The 17,355-nt window shown below is 37.9% G+C and overlaps 1 long non-coding RNA gene across 1 annotated transcript; it reads right to left on the minus strand.

Annotated features, from left to right (window-relative positions):
- Positions 1 to 7,776: 7,776 nt before the first annotated feature.
- LOC116567829 lies at positions 7,777 to 13,405 on the minus strand. The gene is made up of 3 exons (XR_004276368.1): positions 13,223 to 13,405; positions 11,862 to 12,000; positions 7,777 to 7,858 (listed from the first exon to the last, which is right to left on the minus strand). It is a non-coding gene; the product is annotated as an uncharacterized LOC116567829 (long non-coding RNA).
- Between the last annotated feature and the right edge of the window lie 3,950 nt (positions 13,406 to 17,355).

Raw genomic sequence — 17,355 nt, forward strand, 5'->3', positions numbered from 1 at the left:
GATCCCATTTATTTGTACCAGGATAATTCACAAATTCAGTTGCATCCCATTCATGTGTTGGGATGACCAGTGCACCACAATGGTTTTGAATGTAATTCTATTTTAACAGCTCAATATAATTAAAATAAATTCATGACCAGTTTTGATAGAAGCCCAGAATAATTTACTTATAAAAGTGAACATGAAAAATATGCAAGTTCCTGACTAGCAATACATTAATATGTCTCAATGAATTCTTTAACAGTTTCAGTACATGTGTTCATAACTGTTAGATGTATTAACCTTTCATCCCTGCTTGACTTCTTAGTTTTAGGTTCAGTGCTGTTTTTAATCCACTCTAGTACTGAGAGTTAAAAAAAAATTCAGTAATCTGTAAGAGTCAAAAACATCAATAAGAATTTTTTCTTACACAAATTTGGGGCAGCTGGCTGGCTCAGTCATTAAGCGTCTGCCTTCAGGTCAGGTCATGATCTCAGGGTCCTGGGATTGAGCCCTATGTTTGGCTCCCTGTTTGGGGGTGGAGGGGAAGCCTGCTTCTCCTTCTCTCACTCCCTCTTGTTGTGTTCCCCCTCTCTGTCAAATTAAGTAAATAAAATTAAAAAAAGAATTTTTTTCATACACAAATTAAAATATTGAAGGAAATGGTTAATTGAAAATTGTGTGTAATTAGAATTATTAACATGACTCTCTATCCCCAAGGTGAATTGTATGATTCCACAACTTTGTCTTCTTGTTAACAAAATACATGCCAGTTTTAAATATAGCTTTATTCAAGATGAATCCGATAAAAATGAACCCTACATTTTGAAGGAGAATTTTAATTTCTATATAAATTTCGTGCAATTCCTTATGCCAATATACTTGCAGTTAGTTTCTTAGTTTATTAAAAACCTTTCTCCTCACCCTCTTTGCTCTCAAACTACTGACTCTTTTCTTTTTTTTCTCCTTGTAGGGAAAGATGATCTGAACTAGTATTCTGTATTTTATGTCTTCAATTACTCTCCTCCCACTCTCTCTTGAGTCCAATTCCATTAGGTTTCCTCCAGTATTCTACTCAAACTCAATCAATGGTTTCTAGTTTTTTAAAACCAATGGTCACTTTATAGCACTCATCTGACTAAAGCATCTGCAACAGTGGTATGGTTGATCACTCCCTCCTTCCAGAACTTCTTTCTCCTGGCCTCCAGGATGCTGTACTTTTCTGATTTTCCTCTTTTTTTTAAGATAATTTTTTTTAGACTTCATTTATTTATTTGACAGAGATCACAAGTAGGCAGAGAGGCAGGCAGAGAGAGAGGGGGAAGCAAGCTCCCTGCTGAGCAAAGAGCCCCATGCGGGACTCGATCCCAGGACTTTGAAATCATGACCTGGGCCGAAGGCAGAAGCTTAACCGACAGAGCTACCCAGACACCCCTCTGATTTTCCTCTTATCTCAGTTCCTTTTGCTGGTTTTCCCTCATCTTCCAAGAGTAGTAATCTAGAGATTACATGTGAACTTTCCTGTCTTTCTGCACTCTGCCCTGGTTGTCACAAGTCCCATGGTTTTAAGGAACATCTGTGTACTCATGACTAAACAATTTAGAACTATATCCTGGACATTCATTCTAAATCCAGGCTCATATTTCTAACTACCTACTTGAACTTTCACCTTAAAAAAATCTAATAATCAATTTAAATGCAACATATCCTAAGCTGAACACTTGAACTTTGCTCCAAAGCTTCCATAGTTTTCTTGACCTTGATCAATGTATCTCCATTCTTGCTATTGTTATAGCCCAAAGCCTTGGGGCCTTTCTTGAAATTATTTATATAATCATTCAGCATTTCCCCTTAGCGTTACCTCCAAAGAATATCCACACTTTGGCCATTTCTCACCATCTCCGCTGCCATCATATAAACCATGTTACCAGCAGTCTGAGATGATCACAATAGTTTCTGAATTGTCCTCTACTCTTGTTTCCTTTCTACTCTTTGTTTGCTCTTAACAGTTATGCCATTCCTATGCTCAGAACCTGCCAGTAGCTTCCCATTTTTACTCTAAGTGATAGCTGAAGTCACTTTGAGATTCCCATCTCCTAGACTCTTTTTGCCCCTAGTCATGGGGCTCCTGATTTAGTTCTGCAGATGGGGCGAGAGAGAAATGAGCTCCGTTTGCAACTTCCTGCACTGCTGGGGAAGTTGGATTCTCACTTACACATTCTCCATCTCTCTTGCAAGATAAATCACATGCTGAGGAAGATCTTTCTTGGCCCTAAGCCGTACCACCTTGGGAGATGGGTGACACAACTAAAGTAAAACTGTTCTTAACCACTCTAATGCATCCAAATTTGCATTTTGTTTTTGTTTTTGTTTTTGCTTTTTGCTGTGACTGAGTGCTGGAACTTTTCCTCTGGAAATCTGGACCTCCACAGATGCTCTTTTATCCATGAGTAATTGGCTAAGTCACTGTTCTCCAGGGGATCCCAGACTGTGGGCCAAGAGAGACTGGAGCAAGTTCATTGCTGCTGCTGAGTCCACATATGGGACCGAGTTCAATTTGCCCATTGCCTGATACCAGGATAGGCAAGACTCCTCCCGAGTTCCATGGTATATAATGCTGGATCCCACAGCACCCTCAAAGGCACTTTTGTCTGTTGATGGATGCCAGATTTTTGCTGTTGGGAGTGAGGGCAAAAAATGCGGGACATCTTATGTCTCCATGATGTTGACATCACTTCTAACTATAATCTTATAGATTAGAAAACCTACTTCTGTGGTTTTCTTCTTGTCTCCAGTGGTTTTCTTCAAAACCAAATGGATGTAGAAATATTTCCCCTACATCTGAGTTAGAACAGGACACAGCCATAAAAGGGTAATAAAGAAAAGAAAGATTAGCCCCTCCAACTTGAGTTAAAAATAAACAAAACACTGACTCACTAGAAATTATTGGTAAGAGACTTGTGCTTCAAAATGTCTGCTTTAATGAGTCAGAGGGAATTAAAACTGACTGGATGAATTATCTATTACAGAGAAGATGTTTCACTTGACCCAGTTTAGAGTGAATGACCCTAATAGCCTGTTTGAAGGTGGGAAGGGCCCATTGCCAGATAGTGGCTCTTAGTTGTAAATGGATAAATTTTCAATGAGGGAATTGTTAGTTAAGGAAGTCTCCATAATGAGGAAAGATTGAGCTCCAAGTAAGACATGTTCTGACAAAGAATTATATGGGAAAGCGTTCTGAATAGAAGTAAATGGGGTGTGTGTAATTTGGAGGTGAGGCCACAAAGACCATGCATAGGAGGTAGAAGTTACTTTTGTGTGACTACACCAGCATGGCTGAGTGCAAAACCTGTAATGCAAAAAGATAGCAATTGTCTGAAATACTATGACTCAATCAGCAGTTTTATCTTAATCCTGTAAGAATTTCTGAGAAGGTAAGTAAGTTATTATATTGCTAGAGTGAGGAAGGATTGGATGAGTCCTTAGTCCTAGCTCTCCCACTAACTGGCTGGGTTCTTGGGTCATTCAGTTTCCTCATCCATAAAATATAAGAATAATTTTGGAAGTCCCTTTCAGCTTAAAAATATCCTACAAATCAGCAATGAATAGAGTGAGAGTTGCTGCAAAACCTGAGATGTAAGAAATACAATAGAGCCTTTCTTTATGAATAAAAATAAAATCTGATTTATTTATTTTACAAATAATCATTACATGACTATTATAAGCCAGGTATGTGCTCCATTCTGGGGATATTCTTGGAAAAGAAGGTAGACAAGGTCTTGCCCTCTGAGAATTTTTCTTGCTCACATTTTCTAAGGATGAATTCCAATATCACTCCTTTTTCACAGGTCTTGCCCTCTCTCTTGGGTTATTCCAAACCTTGTGATTTGCACAATCCAGGGAAAATAAGAACAATCCCTCGCTTGCTTTCTGATCTACAGCCATCATGATTGCTATTGCTTTTTGTCTGATTCCATAAGATATTTTTCAAAGTGTCTGGCTCTGTGGGTAGCATCTCTTCTCAAGAACTAACTGTTGTTCCAGGAGCTTTTGCCCAGGCTCTATTTGCCTCCATTTCCATAGGAATGCATGTAGCTCTCAACGACTTAGATCCCCGTCCTTTTTATGGTGCTATGAGTAAATAGCCCAGTGCATGCCACTCCACAGAACTCTACCTTCACCTATTCCCCAGTCCTCTGGGAACCAAACCACCATGAGACTTTGAACTAACACCCTACTCAATGCTCAAGGCCACGGCTTCCACTGTGTCCTACTTTGAGCAATGAAGTCCTTATCTTCTTCAAGCGTAAGGCTGAGTACCAGTAAGACAAGGATTGAATCTGACTCAAAGTTGGGCTTGCTTTCTAATTAGCTAAAGTCTCCCTGACTCCCTTTTGTTCCCAACAATAAAACTGAGCATCTGTTTCCTCATTCTTTCCCTGTTGCTTCTCTTACATCTGTGGTTAAGTGCACAACCCCCGGAACCAGATTGTCCAAGTTTGAATCTAAGCTCCACCACTCAATTCTGGATGGCTTGGTCTTGTTCTGTAACCTTTCTGCATTTCAGGCTTTCATCTTTAAATTGCTCCTAAATAAAAGACACCTATCTCATAAGTGTATGTGTTGTACTTAGAACCATAAGTTGTACAGGGTAAGTGCTTTGTAGGTGCTATTATTTTACTTGTCATTACTTATTTTTTTATTATTATAATTTTATTATTACTGGCCTGGCTTTTGAGTAAGATCAGTGGATTAGGTCTTGTTATATAAAAGCCATAGGAGAAGATTTCTTCAAAGTAGTTCTGTACTCAACCATGGCCTATCAACATTTTTGGCCTTTAACAAAACAAAAAATATTTATCTCCTTGACAGTGAACAAAAAGGTCTAATGGACTTTTATTTTTAGGGGGAAGGGCTATATGGAGAATTATCTTTCATTCCTTTGATATTAAATTATTAATATTTTAAAATCACCCTCTCACATTTTAAACAGGACAAAAAACATTTGCCCAATTTATAACTCAGAAGCCTGTACAGATTTTCTCACTCTGTTCCATACTTAAGCATCACCAGGAAGATGTTTCTACTGCATTGAGAAATTGGCTCCATTTTTCCCCCATCTGCTTTCTAGCACTTGTGGCTTTTTATTTCATATCACTTACAACTCAAGGTAATTTGAGTTGCTTCTGAAAGTCTCAGACTTAACTTGTTAGCTTGTCAGTCATCCCTTTATTGTGGTGAATCAAAATATTTTTTACTTGGTGAATATAATATGGATATTTCATTTCATTGAACCATTTCAAGTTTCTAACATTGAATTGTTGATATCTTGAGATTCTTTGCACCTGCTTAATTTTGATACATGACCTTTACATTGCTGTGGAAAGTCAAACTTCTAATGAGGAAAAATGTATAAAATAATGTACATCATTTTAATGTACATATTGGCATGTTTCTTAGGTTCAAAATGCTTTATTTTATGTACAGGCAGTGAAAATAAATGATCTTCTGACAGCCTGTCAGCCAGAGTTTTATCAGCTATGCCTGACCATGTCCCTTGGGTGGAGATGGCAGCCAAGAGCAGCTGGGGTTTTATTTATTGTTAGGGCATTTTGTACATGTTTAAAAGGAACTGTGGTTGTGGATCTGGACAAAGAGTACATGTAGAGGCCAGGAGGCCTAATTTCAGAAACTGCCTCAAGGATCCTGTGATGAAATGTACAGACTATAATCTTGCTGCTTGTTGCTTTATGTACTGGGTAAATAAACCACTGCCTCTACCTGGGGATGAAGAAGAGCCTTTCTCTAAGACTTTGAACTTCACACTCACACCTTTCCTCATATGCTGGTCCTGCAACTCACTTTAGAAATGTGGAGACCTGGGGTGGGGGCGGGGGGTGGCATTGAAGAATTCAGGGAAAGAGGACAATTTTTTTTTAATGTTTCAGATTGTGAACTTCAGTGAAATATATTTGTTATTGTGGTGGTTGTAACTGTTAAGGAGCCAGGCATAGAGACTGAGAAGAACAAAAGAAAAGGAAGGAAAATACTATGTTCTAAGAATTGTATTCAATGCTTTGCAGGTATTGTCTCTTTTTATCCCCCAATAATTCTATGAAATAAGAACACATTTTATGCCCATTTATGGTGAGAACGTTGGTGATCGGACAGGCAAAGTAACTTGTCCAAGGTAACATGTCTAGTAAGAACAGAAACAGAATTAAACAGGTTTGTTTATTACAGAACACATAGCAAGATAACTAAACACCCACTTGTTCTGAGACTTTACTATATTATGGAAAATTTTATTTCATTAATCATTTATGATAGATTTATAGGCCATATAAAGTTGCTGAACTATTTAAAGAGAGATGTTTTGTTTTTTGTTTTGTTTGTTTGTTTGATTTTGGTTAGGGCTGGCTGGATTTCTTATTTTTTATCAGAAAGTTCAAGAAATTCTCTTTTTGTTTTGTTTTATTGAAGTATAACTGACAGGCAACATTATATTAGTTTCAGGTGTACAGCAGGGTGATTCAACATTTACATACATTTACCTTACAAAATGATCACCTGGAAAAGTCTAGTTACCTGCCATCTGTCACCATACAAAGCTATTGTAATGTTATTTACTATACTCCTTATGCTGCACTTTGTATCCCCATGATTTATGTATTTTATAACTTGAAGTCTTCTCTGTTTAATCTCCTCTATTTTTTTTCAATTTATTAATTTTTTTTGAGAGAGAGAGAGAAAGGAAGAGAGTGGGAGGAGGGGTAGAGGGAGAGGGAGAGAATCCTCAAGCAGACTCCCCACTGAACACAGAGACCAATGTGGGGCTTGATCCCACAACCCTGAAAATGAGCCAAACCAAGACTCAAATGCTTAATCGACTGAGCCACCCAAGCTCTCCTCCCCTTTTTTGTCCATCTTCCCACTCCCTTCTTCTCTGACAAACACCAGTTTGTACTTTATATTTATGAACCTCTTTCTGTTTTATTAGTTTTGTTTTTTAGATTACTCATATAAGTAGAATCATATGATATTTATCTTTATTTATTTCACTTAGTATAATACTCTTTGGGTCCATCCTTGTTGTTGTGATTGGCAAGATTTCATTCTTTTATGACATAGTAATATTCTGTTGTGTGTGTGTGTGTGTGTGTGTGTGTGTGTATCTCATCTTTATCCACTCTTCTATTGATGGACACTTAGGTTACTTGCATATCTTGGTTATTGTAAATAATGCTGCATGAACATATAGATGCATATATCTTTTTGAATTAGTGTTATCATTTTTTGGATAAATATTCAGTGGAATTGCTGGGTTGTATGGTCGTTCTACATTAGTTTTTTGAGGACCCTCTATACTGTTTTCTACAGTGGCTGCACCAATTTGTATTCGCAGGGACTGCATAAGGTTTCTTTTTTCCACCTCCTCACCAGCATTTGTTTGATAATAGTCAGTCTGACAGGTGTGAGGTGATATTTCACCGTGGTTTTAATTTCCATTTTTTTGATGGTTAGTGATGTTGAGCATCTTTTTATGTCTGCCATGTATTTAGTGCAAAGAAAAAAGTTCTCCATATTTGTGGTTGAAAATTATGGTAACATTGATGAATGTATTGTTAGGCTCCAGTAAATTGTCTTCTTCAGGTAGTTGAGATTTACTTTAAGAAGTCATGGAGAAAGGAGGAAGCAAAGAAAATGGCTTTCCAAATTTCACAATGCAGTTAGGTCTATGGAACATTGGAACATTTTCCAAGATTCAACAACTATTCCAGGACCCACGTATTAATTCTTGTGATCTGACTATTTTGTCATCTGCTCAGAAGTGGGCATCTGTGAATTCTTGCTGTGGGCATCCTGGTTCAGTTCTGACCTGTAGAGAGAGGTCACATGATAAAAACATGAACAGGCTAATAGAAGACATTACCTGCGATTGTTTCCTTCACAGGGCAGTAGTGGGGGTAGGACATGCTATGTTCTTAGATATTCCCCAATACAGCTCAAATTTACAACACAAATTTACAGCTGTATGTATAACTATATTTACTGTAATAGCTGTAAAATATAGAAATGGCATACAATTTTGCACTAAAATCTTTACAATTTGGATGGTCAAGAAATGATACAGTTTCAACTTCGAGTTGAAAATAGTGATTGAGGTTATTCAAAGGCTTAGGGATTTTTTTTAAACTTAGATCATTTCCAGGTGTACCCACTACTTTTTAAGAATCAAGTGAACCTTCACCTCTGGCTTTAGGATCAAGTATCTATTTAATCTTTAGGTGTTGCCTATAATGGACTAAATGTTTATGTTCTCCCAAATCCGTACAATTAAATCTCAACCCCTAAGATATTAAGGTATTAAGAGGTGGGGACTTTAGGAGGTATTATGTTATGAGAGCAGAACTCGAATGAAATGAGTGCCTGTATAAAAGAGATGAGATCCCTCTTCTCCCTTCCAAGGGAGTTCAAAGTTGGACACTGTTACAAACCAGAAATGAACCAGGAATTGGGTTCTCATCAGACATCAAATCTGCTGGCACCTTTATCTTGGACTGCCTAACCTCCAGAACTGTAAGTAATAAATTCCTATCATTTGTAAACCACTTGGTCTGTGGTATTTTATTAGCCGCCAAATGGACTAAGATATTGCCCTAGCACCAGGCTTTCCCCCAGTACGATGTCTTTACAGTAATAAGAATAGTGGCTTCAGAATGATTTTGTATTACTAGCGTCTTAATAGCATGTAAGTTTACTTAAATTTTCTGAGCCTCAGGTTTCTTACTGTATTTAAAACGAGGTTCGTATTTTTTTTTTTACTTGGTTATAAAGCAATTTTTGGTAAACCTTAATGAAAGAAGCTTGCAAAATCTATTGTATTTGAATCATTTTTCAAGCAGGGTCTTGAACAGAGAAGGCGTTGGTTGAATTATAGTGCAACGACTTTAACTTAAATTACGGTGATTAGAGAATGATTTTTCTTCTTTAATCCTCATATTTTGAGATCTTTAGTCATCAGAGACTCCCCAAAAACTTCATTTTGATGAGACTTAGTTAGGCATGAGGGAGAAGAATTCTCACAAGGAGTGACATATGCCATCCCCCTTTTCTTACCTGATTTATTCAGGTTCTCTTGAGATGGAACTTGTGGCTCTCAATAGATTTCTTGAGTTACCCAGAGTCAACTCTTACTAACAGCTGTGCACAAGGGGATTTGCCATTAGTGACGATGACATTGGCCCTTGAGTCAAAGGAAACCAAAGCAAGCGTGTGGAGGCACATGTTATCTTTTCATTTTGAGCAGTGCCCCCTTCTGATTGAGACAACTTTGCATATATATTGGTTTCTTCTAGAATAAAAAAAAAAAAAAATTTTAAGACCAAAGATATTTTTACACATGAGGGTGGAAATGGAGTGGTACACAGTGTTCTCGGGGTGAGCGCCATACCTCATCTTATTTGATTATTATTTGGGCTGAAGCATGTTAAGGACATAGGATATGCTTCAACATGGGTGTCTCGGGCTGGTAGTCAAACAGGAGTAAATCAACAGCCTGTTGCTAACATATTATTTAAAAATAAATATCTCATGATGTACTGGAAGAAATATAAAACCTAATCTCATAATAAGAGCATGGAATTGGGGCCTTCTTCACTCTCTTAAAGATTTTAATCAACATAGGATTATCTTTCCTTTGTTTCCAGCAGTGGTGGTTCTGCAGCGGCCCAAGCTCCCTGCAGGGGAGATGGTCGAGATGGAGAGAGAGTTGGAAAGGAGAAGCACTTTGAGCTGGAAGGTGTTATTGAACAGATTTAAACGTATTTTAATCATAGGCCTTTCATGCTATTTTAGATCATGTGTGTGACTCCCTAGTTTATCTCCTCCCTTCTACTCCAGCTGCTGGGGAAATAGGCAAATTGCTCTGGGAAAGATGAATACAGTATATCTGTGGGCTCTGAGATTTTGGTTCCAAGTGTTACAAACAAGCAAGTTTACATAAATGTGTGCCTAGCGCAGCACCTCTGTGATTAGAGAGCTCTGTCTCTAGGAGCATTCCTCCCCCTCTTCACATGGACTTAGCTCCAGAAGCCCATGACAAGTACCTACCTATGCAGTTTCCGCTCACTGATTTGTGGCTGCCTTTATTCTCCTGAAATATGGCTTTCTAGTCATGCTCTCCTGGTTTCCCTTCTACCCTGTAATTTGTGCAAAAAGCAAGGTATCTGACATGCCTGCTTAACAGTCTATTGACATTTCACAGAACAGAACAGATTGGAACTCTTTTTTTCTGCAATCAGTTTAAAGTATTTGAACCTTTCTAACAGCTGTGAGACAATATTTATTCTTAGTCAGCAACCGATCTCATGAGTCTGACACCATGTACTGTATGTAGCTGCCTGAGCCATGAGGCAGAACTTCAACGGGTGATCAACTATGCTCTCTGAGGGACGATCTGGGACGGTGGGATGGGTCAGACTCCACTCTAGAAATATCACAGAATGGTTCCAGAGGAGGCCAAGGATTTCCACGTCCAGGGAGGCCAGTCAGACTCACAGGCCAGAGGAGCATTTGTAGACTTTTACCTTGTGGTGGTGTGGTGGTGGGGGCAGAGTTAGTACAATGGGAGAGTTAGTACAACTAGTGGGAACTGATTAGGAAGAGTCATTTGTGTGTGAATTTCACAGGATATTGGATACATTTCCACCAATTCAGCTTGTTTTAAAATTATTAATAAGGAGCCACAGGGAAGGGTTGGTTTGGAAACCTTTGGAGTGTGTGTATAGAATCACTCTGGGAGCTTATTAAAAATGTAGATTTCTGTTTGCCTCTTCTAGACTTTTGGTTCAGAAGGTCAAGGGTGGAGATAAGGAATTTGTATTTTAAATAATCATCGCAGGTAATTTTGACCCATGTAACTTGAGAAAGATCGTTAAAGATTTCAAAAGGAGAATGAAGAATCTAGGACCCTTATTGTCCATGATTAAAACTCATCACTAATCCACAAATATTTAAGAGCAAAAAACGGGGCAAAACTCACTCTAATACATTGCTCTGTAGTTCGATTGTAAGTGATGGGGAAGATAATCAACATTTTTTATTTCTTCATATGTGTCAGATGATTGAAATGAAATAAATTTTATTTAATCTTTATTACAGTCCAGTCTGTCAGTTCACATTACATCATTTTATGGGCAGTAAAACAGGCTTAGAAATGTTGAGTAACTTGCCCAAAATGACATGTATAGTGATTACCAGAGCCCCTTAGGCTTCTCACTCTCCTCATTATGCTCAGGAAAGTTTATCATGACTTCCCTCACAATGTCCACACCAACAAATCCTAAATTCATGTTTGCAGCCTGGATCTCTTTTGGGTGTTCTCTAGTCATCCCTCCGTTGGTTTGTTTGACATCTTTGCCTTGATGTTTCCCAGCCACTGGAGGTTCTATATACTCTCAATTGTACTAGTCATCTTACTCTGTATATTTTTTTCTCCTTTACTATCCTTCAGGTCAGCTAGTAGGACCCACCATCTACCTATTGGTCGAAGCCAAAAATCATGGAGTTCTTTTGACCAAAACACCTACATATCTCCAGGTCCTATACTCTACAGATTGTCACTGCTAGCCTTTCTAGTTAGGCCGGTATCATCTCTTGTCAAGAGTTTCCGTCAGTGTTTGCTACACAACACAAATTTTTCCGTAACCTAGTGGCTTAGAATAGAAATCATTTTACCGAACTCAGAATTATGTTGTCAGCTGGGTAGATTTTGGGTCTGGGCCAGTTTGGCGAAGCTCTGCTAGGCGTTTTCTTGGGTGTGTGATCTGTTGATGAGACAGCTCATGGCTTAATGACCTACCGTGATCTCACTTACATACCAAGTGGTGGGCAGGGATGGCTGTATGGCTTTTGACTAAGAAAAGGTTCTTTGCTTTTTGCTGGGGTTCTTTTCCATGTGTGTTCTCTCATTCTTCAGCAGGTTAGCGTGGGCCCAGCCACATGTCATTGTCCGTATTCCTAGCGCAGTAAAAGAGGACAAGAAGCCCCCATGTACAAGTACTTTGCAGGCCTTTGCACTATTTTTGTTAATGCTATTCAGAGCCTCTGACTTCCTGTGGCAAGACACTACCAAAGATTGTAGATAGAAGGAAAGGAATATTTTATAGCCATTTTTGCAATCTATTACACTGGGACTCTGTAATAGCCTTTTACTGGTTTCCTTAACACCCTTCTTGCTTCCTCCAATCCCCTTTTCATCCAGCAGTCGATGAATTATCTTTCGTGCCTCTCCTCCCCTTAAAACTTCGCTGCCATTCTTTTGTTTTGAATATTCTGAAGTCCTAGCTCCTTAATATGACTTAATGAGGTTCCCTGGAATGTATGTTCTATCTACCTTGTCAGGCTTTGACTTTTTCCCTCTGTTCTTAATTTGTCATGGTTACTCAGACAGCCAGATTTAGTTCTTTCTTAATCAGAAGTAACATGTGACAGTAAGCTTCCATTAGTCTTCTTACCTTTCTCTACCTGAAAAGCTCTTTCTCATTTCCTCATCTTTTTTCCCCTCCCTTGTCTAACAGACATATTTATTTACAAGTCTGAGCTTAAATATTCCTTCCTCAGGCTTCCCTGGACTTTTTTTGAATATTAGCATTTATACTTGATTTCAATTAAATGTCAAAGTCTGGCTTTCCTGTGAGAGTGTAAGCATCATGAGGTCAGGGACCATGTCTATTTTACATAGTGCCGACTCTCTAACATGTATCACAGTGCCTGGTACATAGCAGGTGCTCAATAAATACTGGCTGAAAGAAAAAACACCCCTGTCTTTTCTTACTTCAGAACTCTCCTTACTATGGCACACCTCAACTTAGGCTCAGTTTGCTGACCCTGTTTCTTTTGCTTATATACTTAATTTATTTTGTGTTTATGGACTAGAAACAATTTTAGTAATGTAGGCAGAAGGAAAAACATATCTAAAACATATCTAAAAAATATCTATCTATCAATATATATCTATATATAACAACACACATATATTTAATGTTACATATATTTTATAAGTTTAGTGATTAAATTTATTGTTTCTTGTTCAGAGGTAAGTGTCAATTTATATCAATGTATTTTTCTTGAATCCCAGCATCTTCAGAGAGAAAAATCAGGGAGTGATTTAAGGAGAGGAGGATGAGACAGCTCCAAAGGGAGATTTGACAACATTTCAGTGGTCTGAGAGCAGTCTTACCTGTACTGTCTCAGCTGTGGTCTCTTGCTGCATGGATATTTTCACAGTGGGCTGGCATCACGCACGTTGGCAAGGTCTGCTCTGTGGAAGCCAGTCAACTCTGGAGGCCATTCTCACAATCATGGAAACCCTCTTGGAAAATATAACTTCAAGGCCTGTCTTCCTTGACTTGTGTATCCGTTGTGTCCTGTATAGTCTGTGACAAGTGAAACTGCCAGAGGGAGGCTGGTAGCAAATCTGATAGCTCAGTTACTATAAACCCAAAACAGAAAAAAATTTTTCAGAATTGTTCTCGGGACACTAGAAAAAGTTTCCACATCAAATAGTTCTTCTTAAATCAACATGTTTGTTGCCCTGAAAAACTAAGTCGTGTCTAATTTGTATAAATCTAGTTAGTTAGAAACCTATAGGCTGATTTACAGCCTCTCTCCATACGCTTTATCTTCTGGGATTTCTCAGTTTTTCCATGTATGAAATGGAGACATCCATAACCTTATGCTACATAATATTGCTGTAGAATTAAGATGAGAGAATATATTTGAAATAACTTTGTGTACTATAAAGTATTAATCACTCATCAAGCATTTTTCGAGTATGTATATTCCAGACCTTGTGCTAAGCCCAAGGGAGGAATATAAAAATGAATAAGATACAGTCCTTGCTCTGATTGAGGTCGCAACTGATGGAAGTGACAGATGAGGGTAAAACCATAACACAGAATGAACAAAACTGTGATATCACCAAGGGGGGAGCAGTTCATTCTGGCTAGAGAGTTCACAGAGGAGAAGCTATTTAATGTGGGCTTAGAAGAATAGGTAAGATTTTACCAGAGGGAGAAGACAAAAGGGCGTTCTAGTCAGATATCTACTTATAACCTGTAACAGGAGACTCACTCTGTCTTTAAAACAATGATAAGTGGTGGGAAGATACCCAGAAGGCACATAAAAGAGGTATAATTGTGAATTATATTTATTTATTTTTAGATTAAGAGAAGACAAGCAGAAGTCATAAAACAAAGTAGCTTCAAGGACAATGAAACCAGAACAAGAAGCAGTGAAAAGTCACTGGGGGAAACAAAACCCATTACTTGTTACTTTATATGTAACCTCAAAATGCATGAAAGCTTTGAGGCCACTGGTGCCCCAAAACTTCAGGAATTAGAAGAGGATTCTTTTCTCTTACTTAATAATCAGATGAGTGGGTATGAAAGATGAAAAAACAAATACAAAGTGATTAACAGTGTTTGGTCAAGGATACATTCATATACTTTTACAAAAGTAACTTCAACAATTCATGAACTAAGCGGAAAAATGTGAAAGTCACCAAAATCTAATTAGAATTACTGTCAACACTTTGTATCATGGGTGTAAAGGCCCATTATCCTTTATACTCCCTTACCGTTACTGCCAGGGAACAACTAAGATGGATGATTAATTTTAAAAGTAGAGATCTAAAAAACAAATTCAAGAAAAAAGCAAAAATTTTAAAGGTAAAGAATTCAAAATCTCAGGGGAAACACACCTACGCATGCACACAGATTTACTTTCCACTTTCAGACTTAACTTGTAGATCAGGCATATAATTTAAATTACTCAGAAGGACGTCACTGAAAGTGAAAGGGAGTGCTGTTTATTTTTGTGATTGGGCAACAGGTGCAAACCTGGACCGTCCTGGGCAAGCTAGATGTATGGTAACTTAGTCGTAGAAACTGCACAGTTAAAATTCCATGGAACAGGACAAAACAAATGCTTTTGCTTTCCTCTAAGGAGCTCCTGGGGCTTTTGGTTTTGAAACACTGTAAGTTTTGGTTTAGGCAAAATTTATTATCGAGGTAGGAGTGGAGCAGGATAAGGACCAGTATATTGTCGTCCTTGAGCGCATTGACTGGTTTCAAATCCTGGGTATCTGTGTGACCATGGATAAATGGCTTAACTTCTCTGTGCCCCAACTTCCTCATCTGCAAATTTGGGGTAATAACTGTTATTGTGAGAATTAAATGTTAATTAGAAAGTGCTCACAAGAGTGTTTGGCTCAGCAGCTCTTTCTGCCCATGGGTCCTGTCTCCATGTTTTAATAAAACCACCATTTGCACTGAAAAAAAAAAAAAAAAAAAAAGGAGTGTTTGGCTCTTTGGCTCAAAGGATTATATAAATGTTCGTTATTTTTATAATTATCCTCGCTTTGTCGATTGCTCCCCAAAACAAAACAAAACAAAAGCAAAACCCAAAAGGAATAGATCAACAAATTATGTTCAGGGTTAGCCTGATATTGGGGTTCACTTGAAGATGGAAAGTGATCCAGGACAGATTAAACCAGAAATCTGGGCCTCCTCCAGAAAGAAATATTTCTAAGTTTTCTCTGGAAAGAAGTGAAGGGGAGGAAGAGGTCAGACAAGACCTTATTTTAGTGGTTTGGTTTAAAGTCTCGGAGATGTCCAATGCTGGGTCAACTCTGTACTAGATTTGTTACCCATGTAGTGGTGTTGTCAAAGCAAATGAGGTTTGAAAAAACACTAGAAGCAGCCAGAACTAATAATCATTAGTTCTTATAATAATGAAGAGGAATCAGCTTAATGGGCAAGATTTAACTGGAAACATATAAATATGGACCCACAGGGGGGTTATTTTTATAATTATCCTTGCTTTGCTTGTTTATATTTATAAACATATAAATATCGACCCACAGTGGGGTCCATATTTATATGTTTACAGTTAAATCTTGCCCATTAAGCTGATTCCTCTTCATTATTACAAGAACTAATAATTATAATTTATGACATCATAATTATAATTATAATTAATACAATAATATAAAATAATTATAGCTGTCATTCTTGAGCATTTACGAGATGCCAGGCCCTGCCTTGAGTTCTTCATATATATTAACTCATATAATATGACAAATATTTGATAAGTACTATTGTTATTAACATTTTGCAGGTGAAGATACTGAGGAATAAATAAGTTACAGGTTTACTCAGTTTTGCATTCATCAGTGTCAGATACATACTGGGCACCTAATAAGTATTTATTGAATCAGTCTGCTGGGAGGTGTATTAATATTTTCTAGCAGAACCTATGTATATGGTTGATTCTATTCAGTATGAAGAAATTTCAAGAATCTACTTAGAGGAAAAACATTTACAACCAACTTCTTACCCTTGCATAAATTTGTTCTTGGTATTTTGATTTCTGTAAGACCATAAGAATTCACAGTTATGAACAACATTCCAAATAATCTTTTAAATGCCATCATAGGTAAGAGTAGAAGTGTTAAATGAGATTTTGAATTCTGGAAAATAGCCTGACAAATGAGTATGGGCAATTTTTAATAAATCACCTATGTTTGGCTTTGGAAAGCCTTATTGTGGATACTTTTGCCTTCAGCGATTTGATTTCCTAATTATGTTTCTACCTCAAGACAGTATTATAATTGCTTGCATTTTCCGAGCACATACTGGCTGATAAGGGGAGAGGCGCACTTTTGGGCAGTTCTGTAAATGTCAGGAGGCCAGTCTGGGGTTAATGATGCGCTCTGAATCTTCCACACAATGGAAACCCCACACAGGAAAATTCTCCAGTGGAGAGTATGCTTGTGGTAAAATGTATGAGGCACAGAGCAGAAAAAGAGGCAGCAGGAAAGACATCAACAGGGAGATAGCACAGAGTAGCCATTAGAGGCAATTGATCAGGGAAAGGAATAGAAGATGGTAGTAAATGTTTATTCTCCTCAATGGGCTATTTTGTAATGGTACTTTGTATCCTACGTGATTGGCCACAAAAGCAGGCACCGCATTTTAATGTTCTGGGTCAGTTACGAAAACAATAACAGGGGAGAAATAGTATTCCCAAGGATGTGATGATATCAAAGTGGGTTTATTTGCTACATTTAAAATTTAAAGGGCCAGGCTCATGAAATGAATTCTAATTAGATTAAAAGCTTTCCTAAACTCCAAAGGGATGCAGTGGCTCATCCCTGTTCCTCCCTCATCATGCCTCTGTTTCGGAACTGCCATCTAAGCACTGCCATCATCTTGTCAGCCTTGCTTTCTTTGGTGAAAGCTACTACTCTCAATGATTCATCTGATCAACATTCATGCAACAATAACCAGAGGTGGGCAAATAGTCCAGTAG

This window comes from Mustela erminea, chromosome 10 (assembly GCF_009829155.1).
Source record: "Mustela erminea isolate mMusErm1 chromosome 10, mMusErm1.Pri, whole genome shotgun sequence".
Taxonomy (NCBI): Eukaryota; Metazoa; Chordata; class Mammalia; order Carnivora; family Mustelidae; genus Mustela; species Mustela erminea.